The following is a 21,759-nucleotide window of genomic DNA, read 5'->3' as shown; positions in this document are numbered from 1 at the left end:
CATATTGATTTTAGTGGTGCATAATGCAATTGGATCCAATGGCTCTTGTTTTTTTCAAATTTCTATTTTTTTAAAAATTAGAGTAAGTCAATACTTGCATAATTAAGGCAATTCCTGTGCTCTTGTCTTGGTGGCCACTTTGGTTTGGTCTCTCTATTATTTTTCGTTGGATTTTTTTATTGGTAGCTTCCCCTTCTTCTCAATTTTCCAAATGATGTAGGTTCCACATAATAATGAGTGTGTCGTTTTTTCTCTTAAAATACTAAAAAAACTTAAAAAAAATACCACAAATAACCTAGGCTTACATAAACCTTGCTCTAATACCAAGTTAAGAAATTGAGAAATCATGCTAAGCCTAGTCTAATCAGATAATTAGCATATATTTAACAAGGCTCCAAATAATCTAGAAAATCTATAATGATGATTAGTACACTAATGCAAGAGAATAGGTACACTCAACTCAAGTTCTATTGTAATGTGTTTTAAACCATGCAATGAAAGACTTCTAATATAGATGGCCGTTGAATTTTTTTTATGGTAGCTCCCCCTTCTTCTCAATATTCCAAATAATGTAGGTTCCACATAATAATGAGTGTGCCGTTTTTTCTCTTAAAATACTAAAAAAACTTAAGAAAAATACGACAAATAACCTAGGCTTACATAAACCTTGCTCTAATACCAAGTTAAGAAATTGAGAAATCATGCTAAGCCTAGTCTAAAAAGATAATTAGCATATATTTAACAAGGCTTAAAGTAATCTAGAAAATCTTTAATGATAATTAGTACACTAATGCAAGAGAATGAGCACACTCAATTCAATTTCTATTGTAATGTGCTATAAACCATGCAATGAAAGACTTCTAGTATAGCCAATCCCTTTTACATGTGGCATGTAATTTGGTAATTCCTTTTCTTTCATGTGGCTCTCCCCATTCACAGAATATCTCATCTGGCATTCTTATCATTCCACAAAACTTAAGATAACATCTTGCTCCTCTAAGCTTGCACCTCTAAGGTGTGTTCACACACTCAACCAAATAACCCAAGCTTACATATTTCAACATCTTGGTCTTGATCAAGGATCATAGGCGTGACTATGCAAACTTTGATTTCAGCTAGTGGTTCAAGGGTGCAGATTTAAGTGTATCCTACTCAGATGATCGAAGCATATTGATTTTAGTGGTGCATAATGCTATTGGATCCAATGGCTCTTGTTTTTTTCAAATATCTAATGTTTTTAATAAAAAAAGAATACAAGGCAATTTGTGCATAATTAGGGCAATTCACGTACTCTTGTCGTGTGGCCACTTCAATTTGGTCTTTCTATTCTATCTCATTGGATTTTTTTAATGGTAGCTCCCCCTTCTTCTCAATATTTCAAATGGTGTAGGTGCCACATAATAATGAGTGTGCCATTTTTTTCTCTTAAAATACTAAAAAAACTTGAGAAAATAACACAAATAACCTAGTCTTACATAAACCTTGCTCTAATACCAAGTTAAGAAATTGAGAAATCATGCTAAGCCTAGTGTAATCAGATAACTAGCATATATTTAACAAGGCTCAAAATAATCTATAATAATAATTAGTACACTAATGTAAGAGAATAGGCACACTCAACTCAATTTCTATTGTAATGTGTTATAAACCATGCAATAAAAGACGTCTAATATAGATGGCTAGCCCACCCAATCCCGTTTACATGTGGCATGTCATTTGGTAATTCCTTTTCTTTCATGTGGCTCTCACCATTCACACAATATCTCATGTGGCATTCTTATCATTCCACAAAACTTAGGATAACATCTTGCACCTCTAAGGTGTGTTCACACACTCCACCAAATAACCCAAGCTTACATATTTCAACATCTTGGTCCTGAGATCAAGTATCACGGGCGAGCTTGGATTTCATCCTTAGTAGTGGGTTAAGGGTGCAGATTTAATTGCATCCTACTCAGATAATTGAAGCATATTGATTTTAGTGGTGCATAATGCAATTGGATCCAAAGGCTCTTGTTTTTTTCAAATTTCTATTTTTTAAAAATTAGAATATAAGTCAATTCCTACATAATTAAGGTAATTCCTGTGCTCTTGTCTAATCAGATAATTAGCATATATTTAACAAGACTCAAAATAATCTAAAAAATCTATAATGATAATTTGTACACTAATGCAAGAGAATAGGCACACTCAACTCAAGTTCTATTGTAATGTGTTTGAAACCATGCAATGAAAGACTTCTAATATAGATGGCCGTTGAATTTTTTTTATGGTAGCTCCCTCTTCTTCTCAATATTGCAAATAATGTAGGTTCCACATAATAATGAGTGTGCCGTTTTTTTCTCTTAAAATACTAAAGAAACTTAAGAAAAATACCACAAATAACCTAGGCTTACATAAACCTTGCTCTAATACCAAGTTAAGAAATTGAGAAATCATGCTAAGCCTACTCTAATCAGATAATTAGCATATATTTAACAAGGCTCAAAGTAATCTAGAAAATCTATAATGATAATTATTACACTAATGTAAGAGAATAGGCACACTCAACTCAATTTCTATTGTAATGTGTTATAAACCATGCAATGAAAGACGTCTAATATAGATGGCTAGCCCACCCAATCCCGTTTACATGTGGCATGTCATTTGGTAATTCCTTTTCTTTCATGTGGCTCTCACCATTCACACAATATCTCATGTGGCATTCTTATCATTCAACAAAACTTAGGATAACATCTTGCACCTCTAAGGTGTGTTCACACACTCCACCAAATAACCCAAGCTTACATATTTCAACATCTTGGTCCTGATCAAGTATCACGGGTGTGACTATGCAAGCTTGGATTTCATCCTAGTGGGTTAAGGGTGCAGATTTAATTGCATCCTACTCAGATGATTGAAGCATATTGATTTTAGTGGTGCATAATGCAATTGGATCCAATGGCTCTTGTTTTTTTCAAATTTCTATTTTTTTAAAAATTAGAGTAAGTCAATACTTGCATAATTAAGGCAATTCCTGTGCTCTTGTCATGGTGGCCACTTTGGTTTGGTCTCTCTATTCTTTCTCGTTGGATTTTTTTAATGGTAGCTCCCCCTTCTTCTCAATTTTCCAAATGATGTAGGTTCCACATAATAATGAGTGTGTCGTTTTTTCTCTTAAAATACTAAAAAAACTTAAGAAAAATACCACAAATAACCTAGGCTTACATAAACCTTGCTCTAATACCAAGTTAAGAAATTGAGAAATCATGCTAAGCCTAGTCTAATATGATAATTAGCATATATTTAACAAGGCTCAAAATAATCTAGAAAATCTATAATGATAATTAGTACACTAATGCAAGAGAATAGGCACACTCAACTCAAGTTCTATTGTAATGTGTTTTAAACCATGCAATGAAAGACTTCTAATATAGATGGCCGTTGAATTTTTTTAATGGTAGCTCCCCCTTCTTCTCAATATTCCAAATAATGTAGGTTCCACATAATAATGAGTGTGTCGTTTTTTCTCTTAAAATACTAAAAAAACTTAAGAAAAATACCACAAATAACCTAGGCTTACATAAACCTTGCTCTAATACCAAGTTAAGAAATTGAGAAATCATACTAAGCCTAGTCTAAAAAGATAATTAGCATATATTTAACAAGGCTTAAAATAATCTAGAAAATCTTTAATGATAATTAGTACACTAATGCAAGAGAATGGGCACACTCAATTCAATTTCTATTGTAATGTGCTATAAACCATGCAATGAAAGACTTCTAGTATAGCCAATCCCTTTTACATGTGGCATGTAATTTGGTAATTCCTTTTCTTTCATGTGGCTCTCACCATTCACACAATATCTCATCTGGCATTCTTATCATTCCACAAAACTTAAGATAACATCTTGCACCTCTAAGCTTGCACCTCTACTAAGGTGTGTTCACACACTCGACCAAATAACCCAAGCTTACATATTTCAACATCTTGGTCTTGATCAAGGATCATAGGCGTGACTATGCAAACTTTGATTTCAGCTAGTGGTTCAAGCACTACAAGAATGGTCTATACATAGTGACCCTCATATAAATATGAAGAAAATAGCGGGGGTCGCTTTTGTGGATGCTTATGCGACGTTTAAATTACAGTTGTGTATGCGGCCACCATTGTAGCAACCCTTGCAAACTGGAAATGAGTGGTTTATGCATCGGACTTGCGATGCATAAGCCACCTTTTTTTTTTGGGTCGTTTATGCATCGTGAATTTTTAAAAAAACTAAAATGTGTTCATTTTCTTCGCCCGTTTCGCGCGAACTGTTTCAAACTTTGATTCCACGCTGCGTGCAGTTCATCCAATCTCACGACGGCGGCCAGGTAAGGTGTCTTGACTTTTGTCCCTCCTCTGTTGGCTGAATCAACTTGGAGATATGTTTTACAAGAATGGTGCTGTTGCGTAGGTGCTTTCGGGCATGTATGGTGATGTGCCTACATCACGCAGTGCCCCATCCAACCGGGGCGGAGCTACCTCTACAATTTCACTGTCACCGGCCAGCGCGGCACCCTCTTCTGGCATGCCCACATCTCTTGGATGCGCTCTACTGTGCACGGGGCCTTCATCATCCTACCAAAGGCACAACGCAGCTATCCATTCCCCCAGCCTGCCCAAGAGATCCCTATTGTCCTCGGTACGCTGCCCCCCATCGAATAGATAAGTTGGCCATCCTGTAGGGGTGGCATTGGTCATCGATTATGTAGTAACACGTTGAGAGTTTTGCAACTTACAATTTCAGGTGAGTGGAGGAATTTGGATACGGAAGTTGTGATAAAGCAAGCGCTGCAGTCTGGAGCCGGCCCCAACGTCTTCGATGCCTACACGATCAATGGGCAGCCGGGAGCCCTCTACAATTGCTCCGCTAAGGGTAATCATTATTGTTGAGGCACGGACAGCTTGTTGTCTGTACACAATTTGGTTGGTGTAAAATTCAGCGTATTAAATTGCAGATATGTTTAAGCTCGTGAGTCGTGGGTGCTGTTATATCCAGCCGACAGGATGCTACTTCAGCCGACCAACATTTATGCTATTTTTGGCATAATATATTCATTCGTGGGCTTTTGCATCTGCCAGGCTGGCCGACCAGCCCCCCTCACCCATATATATAGAGACCTCAGCATTCAGTTCAGCACATCATCATCATTTGTCATCAGCGCATCTCAACGCATCTTAGATAGCAGCATTCAGCAGGGTGTTCTCCAACGCATCTCAGATAGCAGCATTCAGCAGGGTGTTCTCCAGCCAACAGCCTTCTGGACTGGCCGACCAGCTCCCTTCCTCACATTGTGGCAGCCTTGCAAGTAGATCACGTGGCCTTGAGGCACACAATTGAAATCTCCAAGAAGATGATAGGTAATCTAGATATCAATATCTTTTGATTCCTTTTACCACTATATCTCCCTATAAAACTCTAATTTTATAAAGAGCACTTCCTGCAAGTTTTTGAGGATGGATTCATTGTTAGCCCTAGATACCCTCATCGGAAGATCACATGCCATATTATCATCAGCCAATAAAGAGTATCATCCCACTATGTGTAGATTGAAACAGATTGAATTTGGTAGAGCAAAGGGCATTACTTGAGAGGCATAGTTATGCAAGGTACACAGTTAGGGAGGTGCAGATTGAGAAGCATTATATGTTCAGATGCCCACCCTATTATTTGATTCAAGGGAGATTCCATTATCTCAAGATGGATTCAACCCTCTCTCATAGGTTATACACTATAAGGAAAAGATGTGCTTGGGTCTGTACTTATTAGAGATTTAACACCATCATGAGGTTGTGCTAGGATAGTACCTATGGAGTTAGATCCAATGAGATGCTTCTCATGTTTCCATTACATACGTCTTTCGATTATATATGCTTTGTCATTGGTTGTCAACCAGGCTCCATAAGGATAGAGGAGTCATAGAGATCAACTACATACTCGATCGTAGACTCCTTTAGCCTCCACTTGTGTAGGTAGTTCTTACTCCTCTTTTGGAACCACTAACAATGTCGCACCATAAGAGGCTCAATATGTTTTTGATACTCTGAAAGAGGACTTCCATCAATCTCGCCAAGATTGGAGCAAGCCTATTCCTCAGGTTACTTATAAATTGCAGCTACCATCTCTAGTACAACCAGTCTATCCTTGGTGGCTTTTTTGTGGAGGGGGTGTACTTTGCCTCCCGTGGGTTTTATGAAGCTCACCTCACCGATGCCTTGTAGAAGCAGCTATAGAAATTTGAAAAAAACAAGAGCCATTGGATCCAATTGCATTATGCACCACTAAAATCAATATGCTTTTCCTTATTTAAATATTTAAATTTAAATATGGTGGAAATTCCTCTTTCATCATAAAAATTTATCTATACAAAAAGATAAATTTAACTAAAACCTTTCTTTATTTTTTACATAAAATATACATTATATTAGTATTCCTATTTTTTCTCTTAATTCTTTGGAATATATGGATTTCCATTATCATGGGCATTACTCTTTTAACATAAAAATAAATTACTAGAATTCTCTTTTTTCTAATTTATTAATTAAGCATAAACATAAAAATCATGGAAAAAGAGCAAGAGCTGAAATTCTTGCATGAGGACCCCCATGTACAAAGTGTCATAGAAGCCAAGAAAGCTGATGTGATGGTGGACATGACTTTTGTGTCTATGGCTCGAAAGGTGGGCGAGAAGCCAAGGGAGCTGGCACTCTCTTATCTTATCCGCAAGGGTGACCTTAAAGAGGGAGAGGATGGACAACTTATGTTCAAGAATCCACCCCGTTTGCAGCATGGAGACCCAGCCTCTCAAAGGTTGAGATCATACTTGCATAACGAAGAAGTTTCGGTCACCTCTCGCCATGCAGCTCCCAAACAGAAAAACATTTTTTGATTAACAACTGCTAATCAAGATTAGTGAATTTTCCCCAATTCGGTCCACTCATTCAAAAAAATTAGGTCCATGTGCTCAGATTTGAACCACAAACTCTACCTTAGCCATATCCCCTTCCCCCATGAATCAAATGAAGCAGAAATTTCACGAAATGTGAAGAAGAAAAGAAAAATTAAAAATCATGGATCAAAAGCCATGCTCTGATACCAATGAAAGAAAGTAACAGGGGTGGGTTAGTCCCTCACCAAGGGAGTGGCTCATGAAGGAGTCACCACTTAGCATCTCACGGGAGAAGCTCACCATTGATTCTTGGAACAGATAACATTATCATGAATGAGCCATAATCCCATTTACATTGGTATTTATACTCCACCCAAGAGTTCACACCTACTTACTAGTCGTCCATGGCCTTGGGCCCATAATGCTTTCTTACAAGTTGAGTGTGCCTATTCTCTTGCATTAGTGTACAAATTATCATTATAGATTTTCTAGATTATTTTGAGTCTTGTTAAATATATGCTAATTATCTGATTAGACTAGGCTTAGCATAATTTCTCAATTTCTTAACTTGGTATTAGAGCAAGGTTTATGTAAGCCTAGGTTATTTGTGGTATTTTTCTTAAGTTTTTTTAGTATTTTAAAAGAAAAAATGACACACTCATTATTATGTGGAACCTACATCATTTGGAATATTGAGAAGAAGGGGGAGCTACCATTAAAAAAATCCAACGAGAAAGAATAAAGAGACCAAACCAAAGTGGCCACCATGACAAGAGCATAGGAATTGCCTTAATTATGCAGGAATTGACTTATATTCTAATTTTTTAAAAAAATAGAAATTTGAAAAAAACAAGAGCCGTTGGATCCAATTACATTATGCACCACTAAAATCAATATGCTTCAATCATCTGCGTAGGATGCAATTAAATCTGCACCCTTAACCTACTAGGATGAAATCCAAGCTCGCCCGTGATACTTGATCAGGACCAAGATGTTGAAATATGTAAGCTTGGGTTATTTGGTGGAGTGTGTGAACACACCTTAGAGGTGCAAGATGTTATCCTAAGGTTTGTGGAATGATAAGAATGCCACATGAGATATTGTGTGAATGGTGAAAGCCACATGAAAGAAAAGGAATTACCAAATGACATGCCACATGTAAACGGGATTGGGTGGGCTAGCCATCTATATTAGACGTCTTTCATTGCATGGTTTATAACACATCACAATAGAAATTGAGTTGAGTGTGCCTATTCTCTTGCATTAGTGTACTAATTATCATTATAGATTTTCTAGATTTTTTTGAGCCTTGTTAAATATATGCTGATTATCTGATTAGACTAGGCTTAGCATGATTTCTCAATTTCTTAACTTGGTATTAGAGCAAGGTGTATGTAAGCCTAGGTTATTTGTGGTATTTTTCTTCAGTTTTTTTTAGTATTTTAAGAGAAAAAAACGGCACACTCATTATTATGTGGAACCTACGTTATTTGGAATATTGAGAAGAAGGGGGAACTACCATAAAAAAAATTCAACGGCCATCTATATTAGAAGTCTTTCATTGCATGGTTTGAAACACATTACAATAGAACTTGAGTTGAGTGTGCCTATTCTCTTGCATTAGTGTACAAATTATCATTATAGATTTTCTAGATTATTTTGAGCCTTGTTAAATATATGCTAATTATCTGATAAAACTAGGCTTAGCATGATTTCTCAATTTCTTAACTTGGTATTAGAGCAAGGTTTATGTTAGCCTAGGTTATTTGTGGTATTTTTCTTAAGTTTTTTTAGTATTTTAAGAGAAAAAACCACACACTCATTATTATGTGGAACCTACATCATTTGGAATATTGAGAAGAAGGGGGAGCTACCATTAAAAAAATCCAACGAGAAAGAATAGAGAGACCAAACCAAAGTGGCCACCATGACAAGAGCACACGAATTGCCTTAATTATGCAGGAATTGACTTATATTCTAATTTTAAAAAAATAGAAATTTAAAAAAAATAAGAGCCGTTGGATCCAAAAGCATTATGCACCACTAAAATCAATATGCTTCAATCATCTGAGTAGGATGCAATTAAATCTGCACCCTTAACCCACTAGGATGAAATCCAAGCTCGCTCGTGATACTTGATCAGGACCAAGATGATGAAATATGTAAGCTTGGGTTATTTGCTGGAGTGTGTGAACACACCTTAGAGGTGCAAGATGTTATCCTAAGTTTTGTGGAATGAAAAGAATGCCACATGAGATATTGTGTGAATGGTGAGAGCCACATGAAAGAAAAGGAATTACCAAATGACATGCCACATGTAAACGGGATTGGGTGGGCTAGCCATCTATATTAGACATCTTTCATTGCATGCTTTATAACACATTACAATAGAAATTGAGTTGAGTGTGCCTATTCTCTTACATTAGTGTACTAATTATCATTATAGATTATTTTGAGCCTTGTTAAATATATGCTAGTTATCTGATTACACTAGGCTTAGCATGATTTCTCAATTTCTTAACTTGGTATTAGAGCAAGGTTTATGTAAGACTAGGTTATTTGTGTTATTTTCTCAAGTTTTTTAATTATTTTAAGAGAAAAAAATGGCACACTCATTATTATGTGGCACCTACACCATTTGAAATATTGAGAAGAAGGGGGAGCTACCATTAAAAAAATCCAATGAGATAGAATAGAAAGACCAAATTGAAGTGGCCACACGACAAGAGTACGTGAATTGCCCTAATTATGCATGAATTGCCTTATATTCTTTTTTTTATTACAAACATTAGATATTTGAAAAAAACAAGAGCCATTGGATCCAATTGCATTATGCACCACTAAAATCAATATGGTTCGATCATCTGAGTAGGATACACTTAAATCTGCACCCTTGAACCACTAGCTGAAATCAAAGTTTGCATAGTCATGCCTATGATCCTTGATCCGGACCAAGATGTTGAAATACGTAAGCTTGGGTTATTTGGTCGAGTGTGTGAACACACCTTAGAGGTGCAAGCTTAGAGGTGCAAGATGTTATCCTAAGTTTTGTGGAATGATAAGAATGCCACATGAGATATTCTGTGAATGGTGAGAGCCACATGAAAGAAAAGGAATTACCAAATTACATGCCACATGTAAAAGGGATTGGCTATATTAGAAGTCTTTCATTGCATGGTTTATAACACATTACAATAGAAATTGAGTTGAGTGTGCCCATTCTCTTGCATTAGTGTACTAATTATCATTAAAGATTTTCTAGATTATTTTAAGCCTTGTTAAATATATGCTAATTATCTTTTTAGACTAGGCTTAGCATGATTTCTCAATTTCTTAACTTGGTATTAGAGCAAGGTTTATGTAAGCCTAGGTTATTTGTGGTATTTTTCTTAAGTTTTTTTAGTATTTTAAGAGAAAAAAACGGTACACTCATTATTATGTGGAACCTACATTATTTGGAATATTGAGAAGAAGGGGGAGCTACCATAAAAAAAATTCAACGCCCATCTATATTAGAAGTCTTTCATTGCATGGTTTAAAACACATTACAATAGAACTTGAGTTGAGTGTGCCTATTCTCTTGCATTATTGTACAAACTATAATTATAGATTTTCTAGATTATTTTGAGCCTTGTTAAATATATGCTAATTATCTGATTACACTAGGCTTAGCATGATTTCTCAATTTCTTAACTTGGTATTAGAGCAAGGTTTATGTAAGCCTAGGTTATTTGTGGTATTTTTCTTAAGTTTTTTTAGTATTTTAAGAGAAAAAACGACACACTCATTATTATGTGGAACCTACATCATTTGGAATATTGAGAAGAAGGGGGAGCTACCATTAAAGAAATCCAACGAGAAAGAATAGAGAGACCAAACCAAAGTGGCCACCATGACAAGAGCACACGAATTGCCTTAATTATGCAGGAATTGACTTATATTCTAATTTTTTTAAAAATTAGAAATTTGAAAAAAACAAGAGCCATTGGATCCAATTGCATTATGCACCACTAAAATCAATATGCTTCAATCATCTCAGTAGGATGCAATTAAATCCTTAACCCACTAGGATGAAATCCAAGCTCGCCCGTGATACTTGATCAGGACCAAGATGTTGAAATATGTAAGCTTGGGTTATTTGGTGGAGTGTGTGAACACACCTTAGAGGTGCAAGATGTTATCCTAAGTTTTGTGGAATGATAAGAATGCCACATGAGATATTGTGTGAATGGTGAGAGCCACATGAAAGAAAAGGAATTACCAAATGACATGCCACATGTAAACGGGATTGGGTGGGCTAGCCATCTATATTAGATGTCTTTCATTGCATGGTTTATAACACATCACAATAGAAATTGAGTTGAGTGTGCCTATTCTCTTGCATTAGTGTACTAATTATCATTATAGATTTTCTAGATTATTTTGAGCCTTGTTAAATATATGCTAATTATCTGATTAGACTAGGCTTAGCATGATTTCTCAATTTCTTAACTTGGTATTAGAGCAAGGTTTATGTAAGCCTAGGTTATTTGTGGTATTTTTCTTGAGTTTTTTTAGTATTTTAAGAGAAAAAAACGGCACACTCATTATTATGTGGAACCTACATTATTTGGAATATTGAGAAGAAGGGGGAGCTACCATAAAAAAAATTCAACGCCCATCTATATTAGAAGTCTTTCATTGCATGGTTTAAAACACATTACAATAGAACTTGAGTTGAGTGTGCCTATTCTCTTGCATTAGTGTACAAATTATCATTATAGATTTTCTAGATTATTTTGAGCCTTGTTAAATATATGCTAATTATCTGATTAGACTAGGCTTAGCATGATTTCTCAATTTCTTAACTTGGTATTAGAGCAAGGTTTATGTAAGCCTAGGTTATTTGTGGTATTTTTCTTAAGTTTTTTTAGTATTTTAAGAGAAAAAACGACACACTCATTATTATGTGGAACCTACATCATTTGGAATATTGAGAAGAAGGGGGAGCTACCATTAAAAAAATCCAACGAGAAAGAATAGAGAGACCAAACCAAAGTGGCCACCATGACAAGAGCACAGGAATTGCCTTAATTATGCAAGAATTGACTTATATTCTAATTTTTAAAAAAATAGAAATTTGAAAAAAACAAGAGCCATTGGATCCAATTGCATTATGCACCACTAAAATCAATATGCTTCAATCATCTGAGTAGGATGCAATTAAATCTGCACCCTTAACCCACTAGGATGAAATCCAAGCTCACTCGTGATACTTGATCAGGACCAAGATGTTGAAATATGTAAGCTTGGGTTATTTGGTGGAGTGTGTGAACACACCTTAGAGGTGCAAGATGTTATCCTAAGTTTTGTGGAATGATAAGAATGCCACATGAGATATTGTGTGAATGGTGAGAGCCACATGAAAGAAAAGGAATTACCAAATGACATGCCACATGTAAACGGGATTGGGTGGACGTCTTTGATTGCATGGTTTCTAACACATTACAATAGAAATTGAGTTGAGTGTGCCTATTCTCTTGCATTAGTGTACTAGTTATCATTATAGATTTTCTAGATTATTTTGAGCCTTGTTAAATATATGCTAATTATCTGATTAGACTAGGCTTAGCATGATTTCTCAATTTCTTAACTTGGTATTAGAGCAAGGTTTATGTAAGCCTAGGTTATTTGTGGTATTTTTCTTAAGTTTCTTTAGTACTTTAAGAGAGAAGAACGACACACTCATTATTATGTGGAACCTACACCATTTGGAATATTGAGAAGAAGGGGGAGTTGAATAGAAAGACCAAACTAAAGTGGCCACGACAAGAGCACACGAATTGCCCTAATTATGCAGTAAGTGCCTTATATTCTATTTTTTTAAAAAATAGAAATTTGAAAAAAACAAGAGCCATTGGATTGCATTATGCACCATTAAAATCAATATGCTTCAATCATCTGAGTAGGATACACTTAAATCTGCACTCTTGAACCACTAGCTGCTGAAATCAAAGTTTGCATAGTCACGCCCGTGATCCTTGATCACGACCAAGATGTTGAAATATAAACTCTTGGGTTATTTGGTTGAGTGTGTGAACACACCTTAGAGGTGCAAGATGTTATCTTAAGTTTTGTGGAATGATAAGATTGCCACATGAGATATTGTGTGAATGGTGAGAGCCACATGAAAGAAAAGGAATTATCAAACGACATGCCACATGTAAACGGGATTGGACTAGAGGCCACGGGCTAGGCCATCTATATTAGAAGTCTTTCATTGCATCATTTATAACACATTACAATAGAAATTGAGTTGAGTGTGCCTATTCTCTTGCATTAGTGTACTATTTATCATTATAGATTTTCTAGATTATTTTGAGCCTTGTTAAATATATGCTAATTATCTAATTAGACTAGGCTAAGCATGATTTCTCAACTTCTTAACTTGGTATTAGAGCAAGGTTTATGTAAGCCTAGGTTATTTGTGGTATTTTTCTTTAGTTTTCTTAGTATTTTAAGAGAAAATAACGGCACACTCATTATTATGTGGAACCTACATCATCTGGAATATTGAGAAGAAGAAAGAGCTATCATAAAAAAATCCAACGAGAAAGAATAGAAAGACCAAAGTGAAGTGGGCCCACAATAAAGAGCACAATAATTGCCCTAATTATGCAAGAATTGCCTTATATTCTATTTTTTATTCAAAAAAAAGAAATTTGAAAAAAACAGGAGCCATTGGATCCAATTGCATTATGCACCACTAAAATCAATATGCTTCGATCATCTGAGTAGGATAAACTTAAATCTGCACCCTTGAACCACTAGCTGAAATCAAAGTTTGCATAGTCACGCCCGTGATCCTTGATCAGGACCAACATGTTGAAATATGTAATCTTGGGTTATTTGGTCGAGTGTGTGAACACAACTTAGAGGTGCAAGATGTTATCTTAAGTTTTGTGAAATGATAAGAATGCCACATGAGATATTGTGTGAATGGTGAGAGCCACATGAAAGAAAAGGAATTACCAAAATGACATGCCACATGTAAACAGGATTGGGAAAAAAACGGTACACTCATTGTTATGTGGAACCTACATCATTTCGAATATTGAGAAGAAGGGGGAGCTACCATTAAAAAAATTTAATGAGAAAGAATAGAAAGACCAAACTAAAGTGGCCCATGACAAGAGCAGAGGAATTGCCCTAATTATGCAGGAGTTTCCTTATAGTTTAAATTTTTAAGAAAATTTAGAAATTTAAAAAAAACAAGAGCCATTGGATCCAATTGCATTATGCACCACTAAAATCAATATGCTTCGATCATCTAAGTAGGATACACTTAAACTTGCACCCTTGAACCACTAGGTGAAATCAAAGTTTGCATAGTCGCGCCCGTGATCCTTGATCAGGACCAAGATGTTGAAATATGTAAGCTTGGGTTGTTTGGTGGAGTGTGTGAACACACCTTAGAGGTGCAAGATGTTATCTTAAGTTTTGTGGAATGATAAGAATGCCACATGAGATATTGTGTGAATGCTGAGAGCCACATGAAAGAAAAGGAATTACCAAATGACATGCCACATGTAAACGGGATTGGTGGGCTCGAGGCCATCTATATTAGAAGTCTTTCATTGCATGATTTATCACACATTACAATAGAAATTGAGTTGAGTGTGCCTATTCTCTTGCATTAGTGTACTAATTATCATTATAGATTATTTTGAGCCTTGAACACCATATTGGGGAATATGGGAATTTCCCACAAGTTTGGGACACGTGATCAAAAGTTTGGATTAACCATAACTTGAACACCACTAATTCAAAATGAGCGCTTTATAGCTCTTTAGATTCCATTTTTCAAGCGCTTTCCAACGATAGGTCATATGATAGGGTTTTGAGAAACTTACAAACATGTTATCCATGTCCCCTTTTTTAAGTATTCAAAAATGGGAATTGGGAAATTCCCAAATTCACTAATATGGTGTTCTTGTTAAATATATGCTAATTATTTGATTAGACTAGGCTTAGCATGATTTCTCAATTTCTTAACTTGGTATTAGAGCAAGGTTTATGTAAGCCTCGGTTATTTGTGGTATTTTTCTCAAGTTTTTTTAGTATTTTAAGAGAAAAAACGGCACACTCATTATTATGTGGCACCTACATCATTTGGAATATTGAGAAGAAGGGGGAGCTACCATTAAAAAAATCCAACGAGAAAGAATAGAAAGACCAAATTGAAGTGGCCACACGACAAGAGTACATGAATTGCCCTGATTTATTCGTGTACTAATTATCATTATAGATTTTTTAGATTATTTTGAGCCTTGTTAAATATATGCTAATTATCCGATTAGACTAGGCTTAGCATGATTTCTCAATTTCATAACTTGGTATTAGAGCAAGGTTTATGTAAGCCTCGGTTATTTATGGTATTTTTCTTAAGTTTTTTAGTATTTTAAGATAAAAAAATAACACACTCATTATTATGTGGAATCTACATCATTTGGAATATTAGGAAGAAGGGGGAGCTACCATTCAAAAAATCCAACGAGAAAGAATAGAAAGACCAAACTGAAGTGGCCATGACAAAAGCACAGGAATTGCCCTAATTATGCAGGAATTGCCTTATATTTTAATTTTTTTAAAAAATAGAAATTTGAAGAAAACAAGAGCCATTGGATCCAATTGCATTATGCACCACTAAAATCAATATACTTCGATCATCTGAGTAGGATACACTTAAATCTACACCCTTGAACCACTAGCTGAAATGAAAGTTTGCATAGTGACGCCCGTGATGCTTGATCAGGACCAAGATGTTGAAATATGTAAGCTTGGGTTATTTGGTCGGGTGTGTGAACACACCTTAGAGGTGCTAGATGATATCTTAAGTTTCGTGGAATGATAAGAATGCCACATGAGATACTATGTGAATGGTGAGAGCCACATGAAAGAAAAGGAATCACCAAATGACATGTCACATGTAAACGGGATGGGGCTAGAGGCCATCTATATTAGAAGTCTTTCATTGCACGGTTTATAACACATTACAATAGAAATTGAGTTGAGTGTGCCTATTCTCTTGCATTAGTATACTAATTATCATTATAAATTTTCTAGATTATTTTGAGCCTTGTTAAATATATGCTAATTATCTGATTAGACTAGGCTTAGCATGATTTCTCAATTTTTTCACTTGGTATTAGAGCAAGGTTTATGTAAGCCTAGGATATTTGCCGTTTTTTTAGTATTTTAAGAGCAAAAAACGGCACACTCATTATTATGTGGAACAACCTACATCATTCGGAATATTGAGAAGAAGGGGGAGCTACCATTAAAAAAATCCAACGAGAAAGAATAGGAAGACCAAACTGAAGTGGCCTCGACAAGAGCACAGGAATTGCCTTCAAAATGCAGGAATTGCCTTATATTTTAATTTTTTTAAAAAAAGTAGAAATTTTAAAAAAACAAGAGCCATTGGATCCAATTGCATTATGCACCACTTAAATCAATATGCTCCGATCATCTGAGTAGGATACACTTAAAGTTTGCATAGTCACGTCCGTGATCCTTGATCAGGACCAAGATGTTTAAATATGCAAGCTTGGGTTATTTGGTTGCATGTGTGAACACACCTTAGAGGTGAAAGATGTTATCTTAAGTTTTGTGGAATGATAAGAATGCCACATAAGATATTGTGTGAATGGTGAGAGCAACATGAAAGAAAAGGAATTACCAAATGACATGCCACATGTAAACGGGATTGGCCATCTATATTAGAAGTCTTTCATTGCATGTTTATAACACATTACAATAGAAATTGAGTTGAGTGTGCCTATTCTCTTGCATTAGTGTACTAATTATCATTATAGATTTTCTAGATTATTTTGAGCCTTTTTAAATATATGCTAATTATCTGATTAGACTAGGCTTAGCATGATTTCTGAATTTCTTAACTTGGTATTAGAGCAAGGTTAGCTTATTTATGGTATTTGTTTTAAGTTTTTTTAGTATTTTAAGAGAAAAAATGCCACACTCATTATGATGTGGAACCTACATCATTTGGAATATTGAGAAGAAGGGGGAACTAGCATGTCACGTCCGTGATCCTTGACCAGGACCAAGATGTTGAAATATGTAAGCTTGGGTTATTTGGTCGTGTGTGTGAACACACCTTAGAGGTGAAAGATGTTATCTTAAGTTTTGTGGAATGATAAGAATGCCACATGAGATATTGTGTGAATGGTGAGAGCCACATGAAAGAAAAGGAATTACCAAATGACATGCCACATGTAAACGGGATTGGGCTAGAGGCCATCTATATTAGAAGTCTTTCATTGCATGATTTATAACACATTACAATAGAAATTGAGTTGAGTGTGCCTATTCTCTTCCATTAGTGTACTAATTATCATTATGAATTTTCATGATTATTTTGAGCCTTGTTAAATATATGCTAATTATCTGATTAGACTAGGCTTAGCATGATTTCTCAATTTCTTAACTTGGTATTAGAGCAAGGTTTAAGTAAGCGTAGGTTATTTATGGTATTTTTCTTAAGTTCTTTAGTATTTTAAGAGAAAAAAATGGCACACTCAATATTATGTGGAACCTACATCATTGGGAATATTGAGAAGAAGGGGGAGCTACCATTAAAAAAATCCAACGAGAAAGAATAGAAAGACCAAACTGAAGTGGCCACCCAAAACAAGAGCACAGGAATTGCCCTAATAATGCAAGAATTGCCTTATATTTTAAATTTTTTTAATAGAAATTTGAAAAAAACAAGAGCCGTTGTATCCAATTGCATTATACACCACTAAAATCAATATGCTTCGATTATGTGAGTAGGATACACTTAAATCTGCACCCTTGAACCACTAGCTAAAATCAAAGTTTTCATAGTCACGCCCATGATCCTTGATCAGGACCAAGATGTTGAAATATGTAAGCTTGGGTTATTTAGTTGGGTGTGTGAACGCACCTTAGAGGTGCAAGATGTTATCTAAATTTTGTGGAATGATAAGAATGCCACATGAGATATTGTGTGAATGGTGAGAGCCACATGAAAGAAAAGGAATTACCAAATGACATGCCACAAGTAAGCGGGATTGGTGGGCTAGAGGCCATCTATATTAGAAGTCTTTTATTGCATTGTTTATAACACATTACAATAGAAATTGGGTTGAGTGTGCCTATTCTCTTGCATTACTCTACTAATTATCATTATAGATTTTCTAGATTATTTTGAGCCTTGTTAAATATATGCTAATTATCTGATTAGACTAGGCTTAGCATGATTTCTCAATTTCTTAACTTGGTATTAGAGAAACGTTTATATAAGCCTAGGTTATTTATGGTATTTTTCTTAATTTTTTTAGTATTTTAAGAGAAAAAACTGCACACTCATTATTATGTGGAACCTACATCATTTGGAATAATGAGAAGAAGCAAGAGCTACCATTTAGAAAATCCAACGAGAAAGAATATAAAGACCAAACTGAAGTGGCCATGACAAGAGCACAGGAATTGCCCTAATTATGCAGGAAATGCCTTATATTCTAATTTTTAAAAAAATAGAAATTTGAAAAAAAGAAGAGCCATTGGATCTGATTGCATTATGCACCACTAAAATCAATATGCTTTGATCATCTGAGTAGGATACACTTAAATCTGCACCCTTGAACCACTAGTAGCTGAAATCAAAGTTTGCATAGTCACGCCCATGATCCTTTATGAGGACCAAGATGTTGAAATATGTAAGCTTGGGTTATTTGGTCAGGTGTGTGAACACACCTTAGAGGTGCAAGATGTTATCTTAAGTTTCGTGGAATGATAAGAATGCGACATGAGATATTGTGTGAATGGTGAGAGCCACATGAAAGAAAAGGAATTACCAAATGACATGCCACATGTAAACAGGATGGGGCTAGAGGCCATCTATATTAGAAGTCTTTCATTGCATGGTTTATAACACATTACAATAGAAATTGAGTTGAGTGTGCCTATTCTCTTGCATTACTGTACTAATTATCATTATAGATTTTCTAGATTATTTTGAGCCTTGTTAAATAATTATATGATTAGACTAGGCTTAGCATGATTTCTCAATTTCTTAACTTGGTATTAGAGCAAGGTTTATGTAAGCCTAGGTTATTTGTGGTATTTTTCTTAAGATTTTTTAGTATTTTAAGAGAAAAAATGGCACACTCATCATTATGTGGATACCACATCATTGGAAATATTCAGAAGAAGGGGGAGCTACCATAAAAAAAATCCAACGAGAAAGAATAGAAGACCAAACTGAAGTGGCCTCGACAAGAGCACAGGAATTGCCCTAATAATGCAAGAATTGCCTTATATTTTATTTTTAAAAAAAAAAACCATAAATTTGATAAAAACAAGAGCCATTGGATCCAGTTACATTATGCACCACTAAAATCAATATGCTTCGATCATCTGAGTAGGATACACTTAAATCTGCACCCTTGAACCACTAGCTGAAATCAAAGTTTGCATAGTCACGCCCGTGATCCTTGATCAGGACCAAGATGTTGAAATATGTAAGCTTGGGTTATTTGGTGGAGTGTGTGAACACACGTTAGAGGTGCAAGATGTTATCTTAAGTTTTAAGAAATGATAAGAATGCCACATGAGATATTGTAGGAGTGATGGTGAGAGCCACATGAAAGAAAAGGAATTACCAAATGAAATGCCACATGTAAACGGGATTGGGCTAGAGGCCATCTATACTAGAAGTCTTTCATTGCATGGTTTATAACACATTACAATAGAAATTGAGTTGAGTGTGCCTCTTCTCTTGCATTAGTGTACTTATTATCATTATATACTTTCAGATTATTTTAAACCTTGTTAAATATATGCTAATTATTTGATTAGACTAGGCTCAGCATGATTTCTCAATTTCTTAACTTGGTATCAGAGCAAGGTTTATGTAAGCCTAGGTTATTTATGGTATTTTTCTTTAAGTTTTTTTTAGTATTTTAAGAGAAAAAACGGCACACTCATTATTATGTGGAACCTACATCATTTGGAATATTGAGAAGAAGGGGAAGCTACCATTAAAAAAATCCAACGAGAAAGAATAGAAAGACCAAACTCAAGTGGCCACCCACAACAAGAGCACACGAATTGCCCTAATAATGCAGGAATTGCCTTATATTTAATTTTATTTTATTTAAATAGAAATTTGAAAAAAACAAGAGCCATTGGATCCAAATGCATTATGCACCACTAAAACCAATGTGCTTTGATCATCTCAGTAGGATACACTTAAATTTGCACCCTTGAACCACTGGCTGAAATCAAAGTTTGCATAGTCACCTCCGTGATCCTTGACCAGGACCAAGATGTTGAAATATGTAAGCTTTAGTTATATGGTCGCGTGTGTGAACACACCTTAGAGGTGCAAGATGTTATCTTAAGTTTTGTGGAATGTAAGCTTGGGTTATTTGGTCGCGTGTATGAACACACCTTAGAGGTGCAAGATGTTATCTTAAGTTTTGTGGAATGATAAGAATCCCACATGAGATATTGTGTGAATGGTGAGAGCCACATGAAAGAAAAGGAATTACCAAATGACATGCCACATGTAAACGGGATCGGGGTAGAGGCCATCTATATTAGATCTCTTTCATTGCATTATTTATAACACATTACAATAGAAATTGAGTTGAGTGTGCTTATTCTCTTGCATTAGTGTACTAATTATAATTATAAATTTTCTAGATTATTTTGAGCCTTGTTAAATATATGCTAATTATCTGATTAGACTAGGTTTAGCATGATTTCTCAATTTCTTCACTTGGTATTAGAGCAAGGTTTATGTAAGCCTAGGTTATTTATGGTATTTTTCTTAAGTTCTTTTAGTATTTTAAGAGAAAAAAACAGCACACTCATTATTATGTGGAACCTACATCATTGGGAATATTGAGAAGAAGGGGGAGATACCATTAAAAAAATCCAACGAGAAAGAATAGAAAGACCAAACTGAAGTGGCCACCCACAACAAGAGCAACGAAATTGCCCTAATAATGCAAGAATTGCCTTATATTTTAATTTTTTTTTTAAATAGAAATTTGAAAAAAACAAGAGCCATTGGATCCAATTGCATTATGGACCACTAAAATCAATATGCTTCGATCATCTGAGTAGGATACACTTTAAGCTGCACCCTTGAACCACTAGCTGAAATCAAAGTTTTCATAGTCACGCTCATGATCCTTGATCAGGACCAAGATGTTGAAATATATAAGCTTGGGTTATTTGGTTGGGTGTGTGAACACACCTTAGAGGTGCAAGATGTTATCTTAAGTTTTGTGGAATGATAAGAATGCCACATGAGATATTGTGTGAATGGTGAGAGCCACATGAAAGAAAAGGAATTACCAAATGACAGGCCACATGTAAACGCAATTGGGCTAGAGGCCATCTATATTAGAAGTCTTTCATTGCATGGTTTATAAGTTATAACACATTACAATAGAAATTGAGTTTAGTGTGCCTATTCTCTTGCATTAGTGTACTAATTATCATTATAGATTTTCTAGATTATTTTGAGCCTTGTTAAATATATGCTAATTATCTGATTAGACTAGGCTTAGCATGATTTCTCAATTTCTTAACTTGGTATTAGAGCAAGGTTTATGTAAGCCTAGGTTATTTGTGGTATTTTTTCTTAAGTTTTTTTAGTATTTTAAGAGAAAAAAACGGCACACTCATTATTTTGTGGAACCTACATCATTTGGAATATTGAGAAGAAGGGGGAGCTATCATTAAAAAATATCCAATGAGAAAGAATAGAGAGACCAAACTAAAGTGGCCACCACGACAAGAGCA

The sequence above is a fragment of the Cibotium barometz genome, chromosome 23 (genome assembly GCF_041138505.1).
Source record: "Cibotium barometz isolate CiBa-2024 chromosome 23, ASM4113850v1, whole genome shotgun sequence".
NCBI lineage: Eukaryota > Viridiplantae > Streptophyta > Polypodiopsida > Cyatheales > Cibotiaceae > Cibotium > Cibotium barometz.
The sequence above is the reverse complement of the archived record's forward strand: the minus strand, read 5'-3'. Positions refer to the sequence as shown.